Below are 23,230 nucleotides of genomic sequence, written 5' to 3'. Positions count from 1 at the left end.
ATTCCCCAGCGCTATTTTCAGCGCCGGAACCCGCCTGGGGTAAGTATTTTTCTTGTCGTGCTTCCATGTTAACTATCTCTCTCTCCTACAACTCTTCAAGGGAAACAGCCGCCCAATGTGGAACATACGCTGACCAGACAGCCGCTCGCTCCGAGTACAGACGCTGCCTGGATTTGTTTTGCTTGCTTTTGGTCCGCGCTGAGTATTTTATTTCCCCAGTTCCCGCCAGATGAATCTGGTAAGGGATTTCCCCTATCCGCCAGCCGGGGACGCGCCCGATGGAAGAGCAGCCAACTCCACACGAAGTAGTACCTGAATTCGTCAAAGGACGAATGATGTAGTTTTGCTACTTCAACTTTAATAATAAACCGGAAGTGTGTTTGTTGATTATATATCCCACTTTCACGAGGGAATGGATTGTCACGTTTTTTTTATATTGATAGATACTTTATGGGCAGGATTATCAATACAAAGATATAAGTAGAATATAAGAGGCTGCCTTTTTAGGATAGCATGAGCGGGAAATAACAGAAACTCTCTATGGAATAGATCTTAAGAGCAAAATAATGTTATAACTTGTATATAAATCTTCGTGCTGAAATAGCAGATTGGATTTTTCTAAAATTAAGTACGTAGCTTACTTAACGTAGTCTTTAACCGTCTCATATTATAAATGCGAAAGATGGTTTGGTGATTTCTTCTTCTTTCATGCATATATTGCGGAAGTAGGGATGTATCATGTAGTGTACGTTAATGTAAATGCAGTGCATGCAGTTTATAAATTAAAACTTCAGCTGCATAATTGCATGTTTTGGTACAGTTCTCAAGGTGTTGAATGCAGCTGGCCTGCTGCCGGTTTGCATTTTTTGCAATGAAGTTCAAATGTATGGACCAAAAAAAGACACACAGTGTGATGACATAGTTTTTAAATGAAGGAAAAGTTTTTTTTTGTAAAATTTGAGAGCAGAATTATTGTCTTATATGGAATTTAAGAATTAAATTTACTGGCTACAGTCATCTCAACAAACGCACCTCTATTGGTGAACAATATTTTCTAGATATTTCTACGCTCTGGTTATATCCTACTTTTTTTACTCTCTACCTCGTACGACGTCATTTATTCATCCTAAATGCCATCAACACTGCATCTTTCAGTGCGGGATCGCAGTCCCAGAACTGTGGGACTCCAAAAATCGGTTCATCGGTGCTCCTATGTGCCCCGCCCATTACGACGACAACTTACCAACTCATTGAGCCATGTCAGTTATTCCAGTTTTTCATTCTCATTTGATGATTTACTCAAAACATAGTGTCGCTGAGATATTGCATTTCTTATCAGAGAGATAGTTAACGACCATGACTATCTACTAACAATTTGATTACTAATGTAATTGCGCATAAAGTAATTAGTAGCCGTGGTTTGTTAAATTTCATTAGATTTAAAAATGTTATCCTAACTATTGAACTATCTATAGAATTTCGAGTTTTAACGTTTCGCTTAATTTAAAGTAAACGTGTTTGTGAGAGTAAATAATTGGGTCACTAGAGCTTCACTCGCTTCACGTAGCAGATAACTGCATGGGCTTAATCCGGGTTTTAACATGTAGGTAACTGTGTCAAATTTAACGTATGCGATGAGTTAAATGACAAAATCACATTTGACGACGAATTTTTGACATGTTGCCACGATGAAAATACAAATTATATTCTCACCGAAGGCATATCTGCGGTAATCGTATTTTAAAATCAAAATAACAGACTCCCTGTGACTATTAGACTCTTAATCACAACCATCAAGACAACAAGACAGACGACAACAAGACAGAAGACAACTCATCGTGATTATCGTCAGTCCATTATATCTACCACAGAACAGTGAGTCTTGTGCAGCTCCTACTTGATCCTTATTGGTTCGACAACCAGTCAACTTGTATGAAGCCTTTTTCAGTCAAGTCTCTTATACATTTGGTTCTTGGAACACGCTTTGGTGTGAAACGCTTGTTAGGCATCTGTTTTTTACCACGTACAACTTAATAGGTGGGTTCAAGGACACAGTGAACTGGCGTTGTCTATACACGCGAGCCCAATATATATCCTATACCCTATCCATCATATCAACTCTAATACCGGCGCACTACAGGGAAGGGTTTGCTCCCATCAGCTCCCAATCAGAAGAGTCTAGGCCTTACTCCACCATGCTTGCCAAGTGCGGATTGGTGTACCTCACACTTCAAGGATATTATCGAGAACTCTCAGGCATACAGATTTCCTCCCGAAGTTTTCCTTCACCGTTAAAACAAGTGATACTTAATTGTTTAAAATGCACATGAACACTTGAAAAGTTAAAAGTTAGAGGCGTGCCAGGGTTCGAACTCGGCCCCCGAAAGTCAAGCCGAAGTCACTAGGTTACCACCGCCTCCCCCATAATCAGAGACCACTTTGCTCTAATGCGGTTTGGTGGGCTTTTACAAGTATATAATTGCCAACTAAACTGATTGCGAGTGATTCATTATTGTTGGACTATGTCCTAATATTTTCATCATATCTCACAAAATTTTATCAGACTCACCTTTTAAATGCAACAGGAAATGTCTTAATTTGTTTAGATTTTAACAATATCTTATTTTTTAACATTATCCTATATAATATCTTTGTGATAACCTTTGAATTTATAAGCCTCCTTTTAAATCACATAATGGCACATAACATTATAATACATAACTGTGTATTAATTGTGTGAAGCGTAATCCGCAGGATCCCTAAAGTTGTTATCTTTATAACATATTTCATGTGTGCGTCTGTCACTAAACTCCTAAACAGCTGGACCGATTTAAATGAATTTTTTTATGCGTTTGGGTGGCACCCTGGATGGTTTAGATTCACAAATCAGCCCGACAGATGGCGCTGGGGTCCGCTCACGCAAAATGAGCTTAGATAATGCCCACTGATTCTGTCATTGATTAAATATGCTCCTATCACTGGCTTCCATCCACTATGAAAGTTTGCCGCACCTTTTCCATATTTGCACCGTTTTTTCGGAGCCGAAATTGCAAAGCTGTTACGTACAGGTATCTTTTATTAATTTGAAATTTTAATACCTCTTTCGAACACGTATCATAGCGGTAGTATGTACCGGTATGTTCTGCCACTTTAGTCCCTTATATAAACCTTCTCCCTTTTATGCAGGTCAGTTGTAAGTTAATTAGAGCAATTCAGTGCAGAAACAAGCTTGCGATATATAAACAGGGACGTCGCAACTATGGCAATTAGTGGCATATGCCGGCGACACCGGCTCCTTGAGATCACTACAGACTAAAATTTCCTTCCGTTTAATGTTTCTGTTATTAAGATGTCCAACTATCTTTTAACGTTCTATTTTCGGACATTAAACTGGAACCGTATTTACAATTTTTTGGTTCTTGTCATTGGCCTATTGGGTAGGATACTTTCGTCTAGGGTATACAACGGGTTCCCTGGGCGTCTAACAAAGCCAACAAGAGGGACATGCCGTGGTGGTTGTTAGTTTGGGTATACCTGCTTTAGAGGGTCCCACATAAGCTCCATCCTGCCCGAGGGTTAAACTTTTCTAACAAGCCAAAAAAAAAGGTATTGGATACTGTGCTGCGTACTGAGAAATTGCCCCTTAAGTTTAGCGGTTAGCATGTTCAATTTTTTTTTTATTCTGGATAGACTTGCGCTTGACAACTATCATGTCTGATCTAAAACAATGATGCGGTCTAAATTGGGGCGCGCTTGCCTAGAAAATGCCTATTCACCCTTGCCTTGAAAGCATTCCAGTTGTATGAATCAGGAAACACCGAAGTCTGAAGAGCGTTCCAAACCTTAGCAGTCCGTATCAGAAACGTAGATGAAAAGCGCTTCTCGCGTGTTGCCTGTATGTCAACCACATAAGGATGCCACCGTTCACGGCGTCTCGCCGTTCTGTGGAAGAATGGTGCCGGAGGAACAAGATTATGAAGTTCCTGAGCACACTCGCCAAAGTATATCCTGTAAAAACCGCCAAGCAAGCAATGTTACGTCGGTGCTGTAAGCTGTGTAGTTTTGCCTGAGTCGTACTTCGTTTACTTCGCTTCCGGGTCGTACTAAGAATTTTAAGGTATTGTTTATATCTGTTAAAAAAATTAGAACCCGCACGAAGTAAGAAAATTGGCGGTGTCCCTCCCGTGCGTTGTCTAGCACGGTTAACCTTCGGTCCCGATTATTGTCACTGCTAATATGAATTAGCTATCGCTAAAGCCACAGATCCGCATTGCAGCAGTGTGGTGGGCGTATGCTCTAAAACCTTTCTAACATGAGCGAGGAGGACTTTGCCCAACAATGGATAGATGATTCTTGGCTGAGGTGATAAGAAATATTGTAAAAAAACTTTATTCAGTAGTTAACTTTTACTACTAGTAGTTTTTACTGCTAGTTTTTGTACTTTGCCAATAACCTCCACTGTTATTTCCTAATTTGTGATTGATCCTTGAATAACTTTTTGTTTGCGTATCTCTGCTAGCTATTCCATAACATTCTCTGACTTTATAGACCGTGTCTAAATGATACCTTTGTAAATATATCTTTAAATAAGACCCTATTAACAAAATTAAGTGGCGATACGATGCGTTATTGTTGCGTTACGTGACTGATTATCGCTACATTGTATTGTATGAGCCTTATTAATAAACGTGGCACAACGTCGAAACCGATATGCAGTGTTTTGTCACACTTCAACTGACAATACTTATGAAATGTCAGCTCTGTTAGCATGGGTAGGTTGACAATGGTTAGACATTTTCCAGAGGGAAAGAGCAAAATGTTTATCGTCCTCCCTCCCTCTCCCTTTTTATCCTTTTAATAAAAGAAGTGTTACAACAAACGAGGGTTAACTTCTTGTACCCTGTTGCCATGCTTTGGCTGGCGGACGAGTAAATTTTATTCCTTTTCAGTGTATACAATTTTTGTTTCTTTCCTATACCAGCCACGCAGAGCGTGTCTATTCCGACGTTATGCTACGTTTATTAATAACTAGATGTATTCTTCAGCCTCGCTCGCGTAAATTACGGGACGCTTGCTTCATAGTCGCGTAGAGTACCTCAATGAATCAGATTCCAAACGGAAAGTTATTTAAATCGTAGGTACTGGTAGTGCCAAATATACAAAGCTCTGATATTAAGTACATATATAGTATTTCAACATATTGTCCTATCTTGTAGTATGAACTCAAATCGTGCAAAGTTTAATTTGAATTCATTCAGTAGTTTCAGCATGATGCGCTGCCCAGATGCAAACAGACAGACACGAATGAAAAAATATACTATTTTGGGTTCAGTATCGATTATAGAGTGCCCTCCATATAATTTTTATTAAATGTCTTCAATGTATAGAATTTAACCCGATACAGTTTTATTATAAGTATAGATACGATTAGATCATATAGAAGCCCCGTACGTTTGTTTAAAATTGCAATGGTTTAGTGAAGCGTAAACACGAGAATGAACTAGAGGGATTGTTTTGTGTCGGCTTAATTGGAACAGCGCGGCGGTGAAGACCTTCGTCCCGTACACTGTTTGTCAATTAGAATGTATCGGATGGAAGTTGGTTTACCCAACTAATAGAAGTTTTACTATGGATGTTGGATTTTATTTGTATACCATTACCAGTTATCTCTTGACTGCTAAATCTCCTGATGGTAAATGATCGCAGTCTAAGATGGTAACGGGCTAACAGAATGGCAGTTATATTAAACCAATAGGTAATAATAGGTATCTGTTTCTACGCGGGGCATCGTTTCGGAACGTTAAATAGCTTAGCGGTACGTCTATGACTTACTATGGCTGTCTTGTTTTGCTGTTAGACTGCAATCTCACTTGGTACTAAGTGATTATGCAGTCTGAGATGGTAATGGCAGTTATATTAAAATAATTCCACATATCCTTTTCTATACGCAACGTCGCACAGGAAGTCTTTGTCGGTTAGTCGGTCACTACCAGAAGCCTTCCACCCGACCAGACCAGACGAAATTCAGAAATTACAAATTCCCAAATAGCGTCTGTCGGGGATCGAGCCCGGGATCTCAGACTTATAAGACTACAAAGCTCACCACTGCTCTACGGGGGAAGTCATCAAAAAAGATGTAAATAACATAAATATTAAACGAATTTTTGGTGCTTCGAAGAAAACTTGCATACCTAGATCTCCATAATGTTCTCATAGGTATGTGAAGCCCACCAATCCAGACTGTGCCAGCGTGGTGGAATACCATTTTTATCCTTTGCCCGTTGAGATAATTATCTCCTGCCCATGCTAGCCTTGCTGTAGTGGGCCGGTAATGGGTTGTTAAGATAACTTCGAGTTCTAATTTATTCATCGCTATTTTATGCTACTTTCGTTCTGTATGTTTACGTTACACAGTGAAGCATAACTTTGCGACATTCACACAACAATGTTAATCACTAATACATTACTGCAGCGCAAGTGTAACAAACAATGTGAGACTCAACACACAGTATTGTCTATACTTGAAACCAAGTAGTGAAGCGTAGAGAAAGATAAGAGATAAAGCAAGAGAAGGGAGCTAACTACCTTTAATCGACTACAAAATTCAAAAAAATTATTTCAAGTAGGCCTACTTTATAAGCAATTTTGAAACCTCAAGTATGTATGTTTGTAAAACCACCGGTTCGGAAAGCAGATTCTACCGAGAAGAGCCGGCAAGAAACTAAGTAGTTGCTTTTTTCCAACATCAACATTTACAACCATTTTTTCTATCTTCCGGGAGTTGAGAGCGAAGCTGGCTGCTTCCAATCTACCTTGTAAATTCATCAAATGTATAGTAACCTCGCTGTATTAGATGGGTTTTTAGGCATTTTTTAAATGAATGTATTGGTAGGTTAAGATTTACTTTAGAAATCATGTTTTGTTTAAGCGTATACTCAACCCCACAGACACCCTCAACCTCACATCTCAAATTTATGTCCGTTTCTGGTAAGTCTACTGTTCATATCAGATTTTTGTTTATAAAGAGAATATTTTGTCTCACAAAGACTATAATATATTATAGATATATTGCGAAGCCACTGTAAGCATACCTATTTGTTTAAATTTATCACGAAGCGATTCGAAAAATTTAAACAAATATGTAGGTAATATGAGAAGGTTATCAATTTGGATGTTTATGTCTGTTCGGCTTAACTCCGTCATTATATATATTATATGTATATTCTTCTTCTTAGTCGTTTCAGTCTTGACAGACTGGTCGTGGTCGTCATCTGGGTTTTGTGGCTCGCTTGACAATACTTCGCCACTCTTCTCTAACGGATGCCTTTCTTGCGCATTCATGTAGAGGAGCCTCGATTGTGGCCTTCACTTGGTCCGTCCATCTCATCGGTGATCTTCCGCGTGCTCTGGTACCTTCTACTTTACCTTGAACCACAAGTCGCTCAATGGACACGTCATTACGCCATATGTATATACTTATTAGGAAATTCCTGTGTAATAATTTTATTTGAAATCGGTTCAATAGTTAGATTTAAAATCAATATTGAATATAAATTAATACCGTCTAGTTAACGTATTTTAAATAAGAGTAACTTTTATATTCGTACCTTAAATAAGAGTATGTTGCATTACGTTAAATGAAGTACCTATTTTTGTAGTGGTTTTTAAAATCATATCATTTATTCATCTGCTAAAGCAAATATTATATATTATCTGTTTTAGTAGATAAATAAAGTTTAATTAAATAGAAGAGTTTTTTTTAATGGAAAAAGGTATGAGTATAAATAGTAACTGAGTAATCAAAATGGGGTAATATACTGGCCTTAACCTAGATACGTTGTTTCTTTATGTAAGAATGCAACAATATCACGGAATATATAATTACAATGATCTACTTTACATTGTCTAAAGTATAAAGAAGATAATTCATGGTTCATAAATACATTCTTATATAATGTGGAAGAAAAAAAAAATTGAAAGTGTGTCGGTTTGTTTGTTACCTCAATGTCCATTGTCAATCTTAATAACAAATTTGATACTTTAATGACTTGCATTTTAAAGACGGTTGTAGATTTTTTTTATCCCGGTTTCTGGAAACAAGATTTTCATAAACCGAAACAATCGCAGTTCAACAGCTAGTATGTACCTATTCCATTTATAGAGCTACGTAGGTCGTTCATACAAATATGTATTTAGGTAATTGGAGCAAATCAATTAAAATACGTTCTGCGCAGATTTTCATTAAGGCAATATCGGAGGCTGGTTGACTTGAACGGGAAGCATGTACTTGAGTAGTTTCTGCTTTCGACTCTTCTTTTTTGTATGTTATAAAACTGTGTTATTACTTCTACGTCAAAAGATAAGGTATCTAATAAAAACATGTGCGTTATTCGTTATTAAAAATAAGAAATGTAAATATTACAACCTATGTTGCCTAACTGCAAACTCGCCTGAATTTGCAAAACTCATAATTATGTTATGTACATAACAATTAGTTTCTACGTATTGCCAGGCTGTTAAATAACTAGGCAAAAGTCTTTAGAGATTGTGCGTTATCAAAACTCTTGGAATATACAGCGATCACATGGGTTCGTTTAACATTCGACAAAACGTTATATAGGCAGTGATTTTTTAGGGTAAAACGGGATCTATTACTCCGCTGTCCGTCAGTCCGTCTGTCAATCTGTCTGTCTGTTTGTCTGACACCAGGCTGCATCTCATAAACCATGATAGTTAGACAGTTGAAGTTTTCACAGATGTTGTATTTCTGTTGCCATATACACATATAACAACAAGTACGTATTAAAAAAAAATAGATTAAAATAAATATTTACGAGAACATACAATAAATGTGATTTATTTACTCGTTTTTGTTCGGTATTGATAATGGCAACAGGTAGACGGTTGAAATATTCACGGAATATTTATTTATAAATTCGCTAGAAAATAAATAATTTAAATAAAAGAAATATTTCAAGTGGTTTCCAATACAACAGACAGATATTATTTTCTCGCAGTTTTTATTAATTTATCGCGAGCCCGTCTTACACTTTGCTGGTTTTCGTATGTTAGCTTTATTGAAAATTGAAAAGCAAAGTGAAAAAACGGATTGGCTTATTTTTATCTTTTGATTGAAGCATCAGTACAAATGCATCCCGTAGCAGTCAATTGGGTCGCTAGGTACAAATACCGATCGGTAGTGGCTGCCCCTCACTATTTATATTGGTCGATTGTTGGCCAATTTAACCCAGTTGTCGCGCTGATTGTATAACAGTTGTCTGTCTGCTTTACTTATTAACCCCCGACGCAAAAATGACGGATTGTGACGTTGCTCTGTGTGCGTGTGTGTCTGCCCGTGGCATCGTAACTCAAAAGCGGAGGAACCTATTATGATTTTGTTTTTTTTTGTTTGAAAGGTGATTTAGACTGGAGTTAGATTAGCTATGTTTGATAAAAATCGATTCAAGTTGGCCCGCGCCGCTCCAAAATGGCGAATTACATATTTTTTAATATAGATATCGAATGAGAGGGCTTGACTAGTGGGTTTATTGTGTCTGTTTTTTAAAATTGTTAATTTATTTATTTAGTGCAATGTTATATTTATATATGAGTCATCATCCGTAGTCTTATAACAGCCCGCTGCTTTATTGTGTGCGTCTGACTGATTTAACTATTAAACGGTAGGTAGTATTGATAAGAAAATGTGCATTACATCAGTAACACTTCAGAGAAAGTTGCAGGCTATCATTTGTTCATTTGTGTGCTTGTATTTTCAAAGCTTCAACTTAACTTCTGAATAATGTTGTTGGTTGAAGCGCTTTTTACGATATAATTCCTGACGACTACGAGATATTATATTCCCACTCGTTGTTTTTTTGAATGCCTCTATAGATAGGCATAAGTAGAGAACTAGTCCGATATTATTTTCCATTCAGTATAAATTTCGCAGAAAGCTATGGAAGGCAAGTTGACGAGGGAAAGCCATCGTTGTTTTGAAGTCTTAGTACAATTTCTGCTCGCTCGCAATCCAGGAGTCGTTTTCGAGTATAGAAATACTTGAAAATCGTAGTAAAACTTCAAAAAAGGAACAAAAGGATCTTATTGGCATTGTGTTAAAGCTCACATTGCCTGCAATTCTTCAGCTCGGGGATTGTACAGAATGTTTGTGAAACAAAAATCAAAGTACAGGATTTGCGACTCTAAAAAGCGCGCTAATAGGTCTATTTTACTTTGACGATACAGCGTTTACAGTGGTGTACTCGAATACGCGAGCGTGCAAATCTTGTACTAAGGCTACTGGTTGCTAAGTAATTGGTAGCGTCCTCTTGAGACCTCTGCCTCCGTTGCCTAGTTCACTATTTTCTTCTCGCCGATCGCATTGGTTGCCAAACTGTTTAACCTAATTCACTTTCATATTCGTGTTTATATTTTTATTTTAAGTTAACCTTTGTTATGTTGCTTCTTAAGAAAATATATTATTATATAATAAGAAAATTTAATAACAGGTTTTATTTTATTCGTTCTCTAAATCTGTTTAATTACCTATTGAATTTTTATGCCCCGTATGTTCCTAATTATATATATTTCAAAATATACCTGTGAGTCTAAAATCACGGTGTCGAAAGAAGCAGGAAACCAGCCAATTATCAGACATACTTTCGCATTTGATTGTGGATTATGTTACGGTAATTTTCGTAGAGTGAGTTAAAAGTTAAACTTTCAATAACAGTGTATGTAGCTCGCTTAAATACGGTATAATAGCGATATAATTTAGTGTCTTAGAACGTCGCGAAAGTTGCGATGGCATTCATGGTGCCGATTCTGTTGGAAACAAATCTCTGTTAAACTAAATGGACATCTTACAAGAAATATATTTTAAGAAACAAAAACAGAGTTCGATAATAAATTTTATACTTTATTGAGTAGGAGGTACCATGTGCTACAACTTGCTTCCATTTGCGAAAAAATATGCAACTACTGCTTACTTTGATAGAAAATGTGGGTATACCTACCCGATACATTGAATATCTGCGTCTCCGCACATCGTCTGCGCACCTATTTTAGTTTACAGTTGGGATGTTGTGTTTTTACGTAAACAATGCAAATATATATGCGATAACAGAAATTGTGGTAGATATGCTATCTTTTTTTGAAGAGTTCTTGTCTGTATTTGAGACTGACTCTTCATCAGATCCATATAAAATTTAAATGACACCATTACGGAACAAACTCTTTTCAAACAAAAAAATAATTTATATATCCTTCAATAAATGAAGGAGTTATGCCTGAACATATATAAAAAAACAATCGAGTTGCTTTGCTCCTCTTTTTTGAAGGAAGTCTGTCAAAAATAGGGTTATTTTTACAATGTCTAGACAAGAATAGCACTATTTTTAGACTTTTAGACATGTCAATTTGGTTTAGAGATTAGTGTGCATCGGCACCTTGGCATTATGTTAAAGCTAGCAACAAACACGTTAAGTAGAATGTAAATATTTTGTAGGAGAACCAGGAAGGTTAATCTCTTGCATCGAGGAAAATTTCAAAACTCGAGGGACAATTGAGTACCTAATCCGTAATCTCCGAGGCAGTTTCCCTTTTAAGGTTGGGTCGGAGCCACGTAACAATTTTACAAGTGTACATGTTTTAACAAAAAAAAAAAACCTTTTCGCGCTAAATGAGGCGAGTGATTAATACGGACGTTTATCCATTACTTACGGAAAGATTTAATTAAAACAGCGTTTTGGAAATATATTATTCTCCGAAAAAAGCAAAATGTTTTCTCAATATTTTGGATCGTAGGATGGAATTCATTGCGATTCATTATTTCCCGAAACCGATTACTTTAGTAGTTGCCGTACCCCTAACGGGTTAGTCCGCTACCATATTTGACTGCACCGTACCGGGTGAGATTGCAGTCGAGGGCAAACTTGTAGTGGTTTTTTTTAAAATATTATGTACTATATATTCATCAGGCTTGCTCGTAACATGGATCTTGATAAATGGAAGTTAGCAATTGTCAACCAGTAACTGAATTAATGACCACATCAAAGCCTTGCTGCCCCAGCAACCATAAAACCTCATTCAACGAAACAATTTAGACTTTTTTGTACCTTTAAACCATACACCAATTTCTAAAACTATTTTTGCAATGACCTAAAACACTTTCGCGTTTCATTTTTTAAGAAGTTTTCTGAGTCTTTTAAGCAATTATCGTACTCTACGATATTTTTACGCACCGAGAGAATTTCCGCCACTAACCAACCGAATTCACCCACGTCAACTAAAGGTTGTAACGTAATTTTATATTGCCAGCGAGCACATTGCCTCCCGTACGTTATATTAATTTCATTAATTATCTCCTTAACTATGGAACCAGAAGCATGCTGTAGAAGGCAAGGTTTGTCCACATAAGACTGCCTTGGCAATAAACTGACTCTTTTTTGTAAAGAAGATATTTTATGCCCAAAAATGACGATGGAAAATCACATTATTTTTTTATTTGTTAAATGCGGTTTCAAGGTTTTTTTTTAATATCAACAGGACCAGTGTTTTTGTTGAACAAAGTATTTCTCAATCCCTGCGGAAATATATTTTTTACAAATACATACCATTATTACTGAAATTAAATATAGCTCATGTTACTTATAAAATAGCTTTCTAATGTTGTACGAACTATAAAGTTTATCGATTATATATTAATATATGTACCTACAAAGAAATAAAACAATTCTTTCCAGTTAATAATATTAGTATCTTCTTTGATCATAAAACAGAAAATGTGTTTTATTAAGAAATAGCAATTACGAGTAGTTTCAAAAAAATACATTATTACTTGAAGAATGTTCCTAATTAACGTTGTCAAGCTGATGAAAATAATATTTATGAAAGTTTTTGCATGCTTCACTGAACATAATTGAATCATGCCTCGAGGTCCAGACAGCAAAGTTGATGGTATGATAAATGTGCCATATCTCTGGAAAGAAACGTTATTTTTTTTTAATTACTGTTTGAATTATTTAACTTACTTCATTTAATAAGTAAAGTAACGCCCCGGGGTATTTTTTTGTATTTGTGCTATTTACCTTTTTGAAATTGTTATTTTATTTACTAGATGTGCCTCGCGGTGTTACCCCAGTTGAATAAGTATATAGTTTATAAAAAACATTTCTAAATTTAAGAAAAAATGTGACTGCAATAATTTAAACATTAGAAGTCAGAATAAACTTACATTGCAATACTAGGTTACATAAAATTCATAATTCGTTTAAAGGAAATTGCATACAATTCTACAATAAACTACCTTGATTGAGATCTTTGAGATGTCTCTTAAAAAGTTCAAAGTTTGTATTAAACGTAAGCTTATAGAAAAGTCCTATTATGGTATAAAGGACTACGTAATCGATAAAAGCTTGGGTGTGAATTATTGCTCTGAAAAAAAACACCCGGCTAAATTTGTTCTTCTTAGACCAGGACGCGTTTGGAACCCTCGTAGTTTTAGTTTTAAGTTTACGAATGTGGTTATCGCCATCATCTCACTACCGTGTAATTCTTATGTACGCATATTTTTGACTTTTGACTTTGACTTTTAGTCGGCACAAAAAAAAAACGTGAGGTACAGACAAACTTGAGAATTTTTGTCCATGACTTACAGTAAAAATCCAGTAGGTTGGTTATATTGTTGTTAAAACGTGAATGAATGACGAATTTTTGTGTAAAAATACGACTGTTCATGTAAACCACCCTTGCGTATTTTTTTGTAGAACTAAAAATGGTCTATATGCCTCTCTGTCCTTTCAACTTGCTCTATGCCAAAAATGTTGGCCAAAAGTATTTTTTGGTTAGGCCGTAAAGGAAGGACACACAAATAAACAAACAAACATTCAATAATATTAGTAACGATAAACAAACCTATACAAGTCTTCAGTCAGTCTGACAATAAGTACCTATAGCCGAAGCTCAGGGGCATATTGTATTTGTGTCTAAGTTAGTTTCTGAAAGTTTATACATTGATTACGACGAGAGAGAATAATTTAGTTTACACGACTCAATTGAGTTCCTATTTGCGTACATTAGATTCACAAATTATACTGTTAGGAACATAATTTAATCATTGAAAACTATAATATTTGTAACAAAATTAAACTTCTACTATACCAAACTTGTTGAGTTTTTTCAAAATCAGCCCGTCATTTAAGAGTGCTATGATGCTGACACAGGTAACCAAGCCATTTTTGTTATTCTTCTTTCTTCTGTTATAAAAGCTTAATTCATATTTATATTATTTTTCTTTACTTTTGGACTACTTAAGGAAAAATACACTATAACAGACAGTAATCCATTCTTTAAAAAACGCGCAGTTCGAGAGGCAATTTCCTCACTCACAGTCAATGTATTGCTTCCGTTTGAAAAATTCGCGTCATAGAGAGGTTCGATAGCCCTTTATGAGAAAATTGTAAGAACGTTAAATGTAACGTTAGGTTTTCTAATAATTTGGACCAACATCTTCATTAGCCTATTAACGTGGGCGCACTAACACTACAGCCTCCACAGAAGACAGGATTTTAGAGCATGGACGCACCACGCTGCTTCAGTACAGGTGGTGGGCGATAACGGTCAGTATGCCGCGTAAGTGATAATAACCATTTACATACCTAACAATTCTTACACGGGAATCGAACCTAGAGCTTCGTGATCCGTAGTGGAACATGCTAACGAACGAACAGAACAATACGGCAGTTAATTTTGTGGATAAGCGCCAAGTCATACTTTTAGTAGTTGATAATAAATTAACTAAAGATGCACTTTTCAGTATATTTTTATTCCTGGGCTTATTAGATATTACATCTTACTCGTAACTATTAAAATAATTGCGAACTTGATCTCCGTCTAGACTCGAGGTCTAGACTCTCTTCTACTAATTATATGAATCATCGTCCTTTTACAGTGTAATTTTATTGATAAGAAGTAGGATATTTATTTTTATTTTTCTGATAACAACCCATTAGAACTCAAAAATAGCTTTTAGTATATTTCGAGCCGTTATCGTTTCACAATAGAGACGAGTGGCCTGAGAGGAAAATGACAAAACAAAGGGGTTATAATGAAATCAAACACACGTGCGAAGTTCATTCTTTACAATACAATACAATATCATAATATAATACATTATGTCACATCGTCATCGATCGATTGTTACCTGCTGCGAACCTTATACAAGGTATCATAAAGTTTATATCGGCGAGCGACCACGAGGCAGATATCCAACCCAGTGGTCAGTAAAACTGATGGAAGCCGGTGCTACAATCTACCTTCTATAATTTAATACAAAATGCCTGAGATAGGATTTGATGGACAATATTTTAAACCATAAGATTTCTCTATAGGATTGATCACGATCCTAAGAAGTCTCATAAGGGATCCACTGGGGAGAGAGTCCTATTTTTCTGTATCTAAAATCGGCCTAAACCCTTCTCATTTTAAGAGACCCGTGCCCTAATGAGGGCCGAATTATCTATACGTGATCAAATCAAAAGAAAGAAATCCTTAAATGTTTTTTATTCCACTAATTGACTGCAATCACATCTGGTTTTAAATGATGATGCAAGAAGGTAACGGGCTCACGCTTTATATTAAACCTATAAGTAGTTACTCCTAACGGTTTTTACGCAACATCGCTAAATCGAGCACGCCACGGCCTAAGCCACCTACCAGACCAGAATCATAAATTCCCAAATTGCTGGGAATCGAACCTTGGAACTTGAAACCGCAGCGCGCACCGCTGCGCCATAACTCTAGCTCCTTTTTTTTACGTCCTCGTCAAAAAGTAGAGCTAGAGTTATTCTTATGGCTTTACGAGCTTCGTAGTTGAAGTGACTGTGAGCGGGGCACGTAGCTCGGAGAACCCGCACCAGAAAACGTTGGTTGGCCTCTAACGAGGTAGGCAGACAACATTAAAATCGCTGGGAGCCGCTGGAAAACGGGGATTTTGGAACCGTCTAGACAAAACCTATGTCGGGCAGAGGACATCAATCTATAGAGGTGATGATGATGATTGGTTGGTAATGATAATATTGTAAGCTAGCCCATTGGAAGTATGACTCGAGTCATCACATCAACCCATTACCGACCCACTACAGAGCACGGGTCTCCTCCGACAATGAGAAGGGGTTAAGGCCGTAGTCCACCACGCTAGTGCGGATTGGTGGACTCCACACACCTTTAAGAACATTACGTAGAACTCTCAAGCTTGCAGGTTTCCTCACGATGTTTTCCTTCACCCTTGAAGCAAGTAATATGTGCGTTTTAATTAATTAAATTACTTAAAACGCACATAACTGAAAAGTTAGAGGTGCGTGTTGTGATTCAAACTCGGCCTCCCAAAAGCGAAGTCGAGCTCCTACTCAATGCGCTATCACCGCAACTCGATTCTATTATTACTGAGTAAAATAATTCGAACACCACAAAGAGTAAACAACGTTTCGTTTGCTTTGGTATAGAGCTTACAAACAATTTGTGGTCCGATTGTCGTACGATCGATCGTAGACTGTGAGATAGTTTTTATTAAGACCCTTTGAGATTGAAGTAGACTGACGTGCGTTCTCATTGGCGCAGTGGTGGGAATTAATTATTTGTGAATTTACCCTGGTCTGCTTATCTGGTATTGAACTAAACTAACGGAGTAACTGTTAATATTACTGAAATAACACTCATTTTAGCCTGCTACTGGCTTAGACTGCATTATCTATTACCTCTATCGCGGCTAGCATAGGCAGGGTACAAAAATTATATCCCTCGATTATCGTATATTATTTCAACACTTACCAATGTTTAGAGAGTGTATAACACTGTGGGGAGAAAAATATCTCCTTACCCAAGCTAGCCGTGCAGGTGAGGTTAGAGTTAAGGGCTTAGAACAGATATAAAAAGAGTTTAGTAGTTTTAAAACTCGCAAGCTACTGCTTAAAATGTTAGAAAACGTCATAACCGCAACAATCCATTGTTTGCCGATATCCTCTTGAAAAGAAGACGCAAAGCGCTTTTCGTAAGTTGGAGAGATATTGACGACAAAGGGCTAAAACCCGCTCGATAAAACCCCAATTGTTCCCGAGCAGGTTTTTCGAAATATATCCTTTTGCGGTTAACATCGTCCACTGGTTAAAGATGCAACCACAATAAGTGGTAAAAGAGACGCGAGCTGCTTGTTGACTACTAGGTTACTTTTGTGTTCACATCAAGCTTGCGTTCTACTAACCTAGTGTAGTGGCACGCCTAAAGCACAATCTCCGTAGTATCTACAAATAGACAACGTTAACTATCTATCAACGAATGATATAAAATACTTCAGATCCGCGACTGAGTTGCAAACTCTGCGTAATTTTTTATGGCCACGGCCACGGCCTTTCAAGCTAGTTTGGAGCACCGTCTCATAAACCCTATGATTGAGAATTCCGATAAAGTTTTTCCTAGAAGAAATTCCGGTCATCTTAGGCTTATAATACAGATGGTGAGGTCTCCATATCGATGAAAATCGATTACGACAATTCTTTATTTTCCATTTTAAAATGTGTACCTGGTATTTAACCGATTCCCATTTTGTTAATTAATAATGGAACGACTCGAGAAAAACATTAAATTACTTGCTTATTAGTTGTTGAAAAAAACTGTTTTTCGGACCGATTTCGGCCACGGTTTCAACTACGTGGCAGATATAATAGTAAACAAGTGTGTGCGCAAACACAAGAACAAGACTCTCTCATCCCCCACTCTTATAGACGGTAGATCCGAAACCACTGGAAAAAGATTAGGGGCAAGACCGACTGCGTAACGTGCTCTCCGAGGCACGGGGGTGAATCGCCGCCAATTTCTGAACTCCGGGGTGGTACTGAACTTCTTGATAGAAAAACTCAATACATTTCAACACAACATTTCCCCACTCCCGATTCCAACCCAATATTATTTTTCTGCAGTCGAACATGATACCCACTAGGCCAACGAGGCAGCTCTTGGGCGTAGTAGCAACCGGTTCTCAATTACCATAATAATAATAAATGTTTTTAATTCAGGCCAAATACCCATATATGAAAAAAATTAAAACAAAAAATATTGTTAAGTATATATAATATTGTAAAAAAATACTTGATGTTGTTCCAACCAATACCGGAAGGCGACATCCAAGTGCTCGTATATACAAAGGCTCTGAATGTAGAAATCGTTTGCCCGCTGATAATAATGAGTGATTGATGTTGCCTCTCATTAATATCATCACGCGTGTGGCTAAATAAGTTTTGCCTTGTAACGGTTCGGAGGCAATGTATGTTATCTAAACAGTACGAGTGTGCATTAAATGTAACATATTAGCTCCGGTGCGTCGACAGCTAGATACCCTGTAAATGTTAACTGATAGTAAACAAACATGGTAGAGGCAGGTAGAGATGTTAAAAAAAACATCAAGATGAGCAGAACGTCATGATAATAAGTCTTGGAATACTGGGTATACTACCTATACTATACTCCCTCATGGCAGAGCAGAAAACATAAGGCTCAGGCTTTATTTTTTTTAATTTATTTAGATTTAACAGCATCCAGAACATCTTTTGTTTTGTGGGATCCCTTTTTACTCTGCATAGTTTAGTTCATAGTCAGATCACACATAATAAAACACTATGAACTCTAATTATTTCAGATTTTTCGTTTCGCAATAGTAAATGATAAGGTGCGGGAAGTGGTGTTTTTTTAATTGTTTTCACGATAAATGAAAAAATGTGCAATCTCAAATGGAAATAGAACAGAATTTTCGAAGACTTTATTTTTCATTATCGCTTATTATTTTTCAAACAAAACTACCGCATGAAAGCAAACATAAGAATTAAATACATCATACAAAACAAAATAACGGCCTACTTGGTACACGCGAGGACTAAAGTGACTAGCAACAAAGAAACACAAAGAGTTTGCCTTTTATTCAGCAGTGAGTAATGGTAGTATCACTCTAAACCCTCGTACTAAAAGAGGACTTAAAATAGACGTAGACAGAGTAGCACCTCGAATAATTTTCCCTTTTGTATGATTTTAATTTTCATATGCAATAAAATATTGTGATAGTTGCATTGTTATGTGGAGCGGGAGCTTTCTAGTTTTCTCTCTAACATAAGTCATTGTGTAAACTGCAATTCTATCCTTTAGCTTTAAGTGGAAAGGTTGACGAGGATATATGGGCTAGTTGTCTGGTTGAGCTTAAGTTACGTGCTACGAGTGCATTACGTTTTACTTCTCTGTAATTATATTTCTGAATTGCTAGGGATTCTAACTTGTTCTATTACCTTTTCTGTGATATATAATAACTATCTGGTATTTTGCTTCGTCCATTTATATAATACTGAAGCTATAAACCCTTGATTCAGTTCTAAGTTAAAAATGCCGCGGATATTTATGTACCACGTACCCCGGTCGCAACGGTGGGAATAAAAAGTACCTATGCCATAATGCGATGTCCAGGATGCAGGACCAAATGTCATCTGGACCGGCGCAGCACTAAAGGTAACAAAAAAAAACAAATAAACCAACACACTTTCGCCTTAATATTATTAATTTTGAAATTCCAATAATTATTAAGTAAATATATGAACTATAGCATAAGACCAAACATACGGATTATTTTGTTAAAAACTTTTCTTTGCACGTCTTTAGATGTTTATATTTACTTCAGTTTTAGCCTTTTCGAAGATTAGTTTGGACAAACAGTCAGACAGAGACGTCGGTGTGCTCTCAGATGACTCGTATAATCTGATTTATTGCTTTGCTTTGTTGTGGAAAGTGTGCATGTGCGGTCACATTCGCACATTCACACCCTCCTTGGCAATGGTTTGTTCGTATCGGTAATAAGTAGATAGCTAGTTGTGTTTTTTACTTTTTATTTCACTACAAGTTAGCCCTCGACTGCAATCTCTTCTTGTGCTAAGTGATGATGCAATTTATAACGGTAGGTTATTTTAAACTAATATTCCCTAACCGGTTTTTACGCGGCATTGTGTATCGTATTGGAACTTGAAAGCCGTTTCAAGCGGCACGTCTTCCTCGGTAGCGTGCTAGCCACTGCACTAGACCAGACGAGCGAAAATGCAGAAATTATTAATGCCCAAATTGCACCTGTCCGGGACCGAACCTGAAGACTCCGCTCATAAGACCACAACGCTCACCGCTGCGCCAGGTAGATCGTCAAACATCTTTTTGCGTCATTTTGAGTTTTGCGTACAGTCCTTTCACTATAACTTGTTCTTATGATTGTTTTCGTATGTTTGTTAGGGGACCAGTTTGAATCTTGAAATTTACGCATTTGAAAATTACGTTTGAAAATTACGCATTTGTAACTTGTATTAGTAGCATAGGCTGGACTGTAGTAGAACTAGATTTGTATAGATAGGTACCTACAGTGTCATTTCAGTTATCTAATTATTACGGTCGATGCGTCGCGTTGTGACGACACGTGCATCGCACATGCGGTGTTTCGTCGCAGACGTTGCATGTGATATTTTTTTCTCAAAGTAGGATTATTTGACGGACTATAATAGTTTAATATTTAATTGTTTTCTTTTTTGGACTACGTCAACGATAAAAATGCTTGGGTGTAAATTATTGCTCTAATCAGGTTGCTTCTCTAATAGTTTTAAATGACTATGTGAGATCGTGATACCAAAAAAAAAAAAAATACCTACTAGTGAAGAAGAAGCCCACAACAAACTAGTGTTGTGGGCTTCTTCTTAGACCAGCGCGTGTTAGTAACCCTCGTACCTTTCTTTAGTTTTAAGTTGACGAACTTAGTTTTCGCCATCAACTTACTTCTACTATTTGAATAAAGAAATATTTGACTTGACTTGACTTATGATTGTTTTCGTCTCGTGTCTTTATAATGCTAATTAACTCTGCTTTATGATGTTAGATGCTTCAACTCTCTTAGGTATTTGTGTGTTTCGATTTACATGTGTCATCATATTGTTTAAATATGTATATTTTTTTAAATATATACAGTATAGGTATATAAATACAATGTGCCATCGTAAAAATATAAACATTTAATGTAAGGAAAGACTCTAAAGTATCTAAAGTTCTAAAATAATCCTTATTTATTAATATTATAAATGCGAAAGTGTGTTTCTTTGTTTGTTTGTCCTTCCTTTACGCCCTAACTAAGCAAACAATCTACCTGGTTTTTTGCATAGAGTTATTTGGTGATTAACACAGGCAATTGTTTATCCTAGGAAAACAAACGATTTCCACGGGATCTGCAAGAAACCCGTAATAACCGTGGACGAAGGTCGCTGCCAACCGTTAGTTTTTATCTAATACAAATTTCATACTTAGGTACGACGCCCTAAATGTCACTTTCCTATGAGAAAAGAAACCGGCGGGACATTGCTTGAGGGTAATGATAATTAAAAATAAATCTTATTCCACACATCTGTGAAAACCACATTAATTTCGAAAATACGTTAGCTATTCAAATAATTTATGTCCAAGCTTTTTCACCTCTCCACTTTTTTAGTTTTAAGATTTATTCGCGAAAATCCAGTTTAATTTGGCAGGATAATAAATCGGCCTGAAAGTTCCATCGGACTCAAGTGAACCAATTCGAGCCACTAAATCTTAATTCGACCGAACCGAACTGCACTATCCAATTAATGGCTAACTATTCGACTGACTACATTTATTTTTGCTTTTAAGTCTGAAGAAAAAAACTGACTATGTAGGTATAAGACTATGTAAGTATTTAATTGAAAAAACTATAGGGGTACCTACTCTATATATATCTCCTCAAGATTAAATATATATTTTAAACTTAACTGAATAGGTATACATAACTGTAGTAGGTACTTGTGTTTGTAATTATAGCCAAAGACAATAAAATCTCAGAGCGAATTCTAGAGAGACTCTACGTATCCACTCTCCGTTGTATGCCCAACAGGCATACTTTGCCAGTTCTCCTGCTGATATAATATGAACCTACTTTTCCAACTGCTATTGCCGATGCGATGACAGTTCGTGGTTAGCAACTGCAAAAAATCAGCTAAGGACAAGGGTTCCGTACGAAAGTGGAACATGAAAAACTAAACAGTAATAACATTAATAATGGCGTCGGATGAAGACAGACTAGCTGTGCCCGGGGGTTGTACCTCTTAAAAAAACACACCATGTGCTCAAATAGAAGAAATCTGATTATTTATAATTTATAAACCGCCTTCGACCTCTGATCCACAACGTCGTATCGACCGTTTGCGCTGTTTGCTTTTCTCTAATTGTTTTCTTCCTCATTTTTGTGGTAAAAAGACTAAAACCTTAATCAGAAATGGGTTAGTAGCGCAATTCTTAAATACAAAAAAAGAAAAAAGGGTTTTTTAAATGCAACATCTCGTTTCAGATGTTGGCGTGTTCAAACAAACAAACTCTTCAGCATTATTAAGTAAATTGATAGATATAATTTGGGGCCGATGCTGATCTCGGGTTCCAGTATAGGTGACATCTGTCCTCGGACAAATAGCGGTTAATCGCCTGATAAATAATGGAAATATCTTGTCAAAGCAGCCGTATTTGTGCAAACCAAAATAATAAGAGCGAGTTTCTCATCGACTTTACTTTTTACTAGATATATTTATTTTTTCTTTTTATTCCACTTGCTTGCAAGGAGGTACGACAGTTAAATGTATACCCCTATAATCAGTTCCTACGCGATATCTTACCGGAACACTGAATTACTCTTTACTGTACTACACGGCACGTCTTTGCCGCTAGAGTGATAGGGCCACGGCAGAACACTCCTACTAATACTACTAGAGCAAAAATTATGTAGATATTCCCAATTTGAACCCGAGACCTCCTTCTTACGACAACAGTGCTCACCCCTTCGTGCGCCAGTGAGGTCGTCAAAATATTAATAAAATAATACAGAAGCCCGTTAGATTTTCCGTGCTCAAATTTTTTCCCCGACATTAATTATAAACTTTCCGAAAACTTCCGACTTTTAGGACAATGGACGCAACTCTGAAAACGATTCACGGATACTGAATTTAAGACTTTCTGGCACCTACTTAATGGCATTTCGAAGAGATATTTCATCACCCTCAGCCTATTAACAACCTGGGCACAGGCTTCCACCCTTCTAGGAGAAAGGGTTTAAAGGATGGACACACCACACTGCTCAAATGTGGCGAAAAGTCCTCTGTGGTATTTGAAAATG

The 23,230-nt window shown here is 36.8% G+C and overlaps 1 protein-coding gene across 1 annotated transcript in view; it reads left to right on the top strand.

Moving 5' to 3' along the window:
* Positions 1 to 23,230, top strand: part of LOC120626562 (disintegrin and metalloproteinase domain-containing protein 10) — a 112,852-nt gene that overhangs the window by 31,750 nt on the left and 57,872 nt on the right. The gene's annotated exons all lie outside the window — the stretch shown is intronic.

Source organism: Pararge aegeria, chromosome 9, assembly GCF_905163445.1.
Source record: "Pararge aegeria chromosome 9, ilParAegt1.1, whole genome shotgun sequence".
Taxonomy (NCBI): Eukaryota; Metazoa; Arthropoda; class Insecta; order Lepidoptera; family Nymphalidae; genus Pararge; species Pararge aegeria.
The sequence above is the reverse complement of the archived record's forward strand: the minus strand, read 5'-3'. Positions and strand labels throughout refer to the sequence as shown.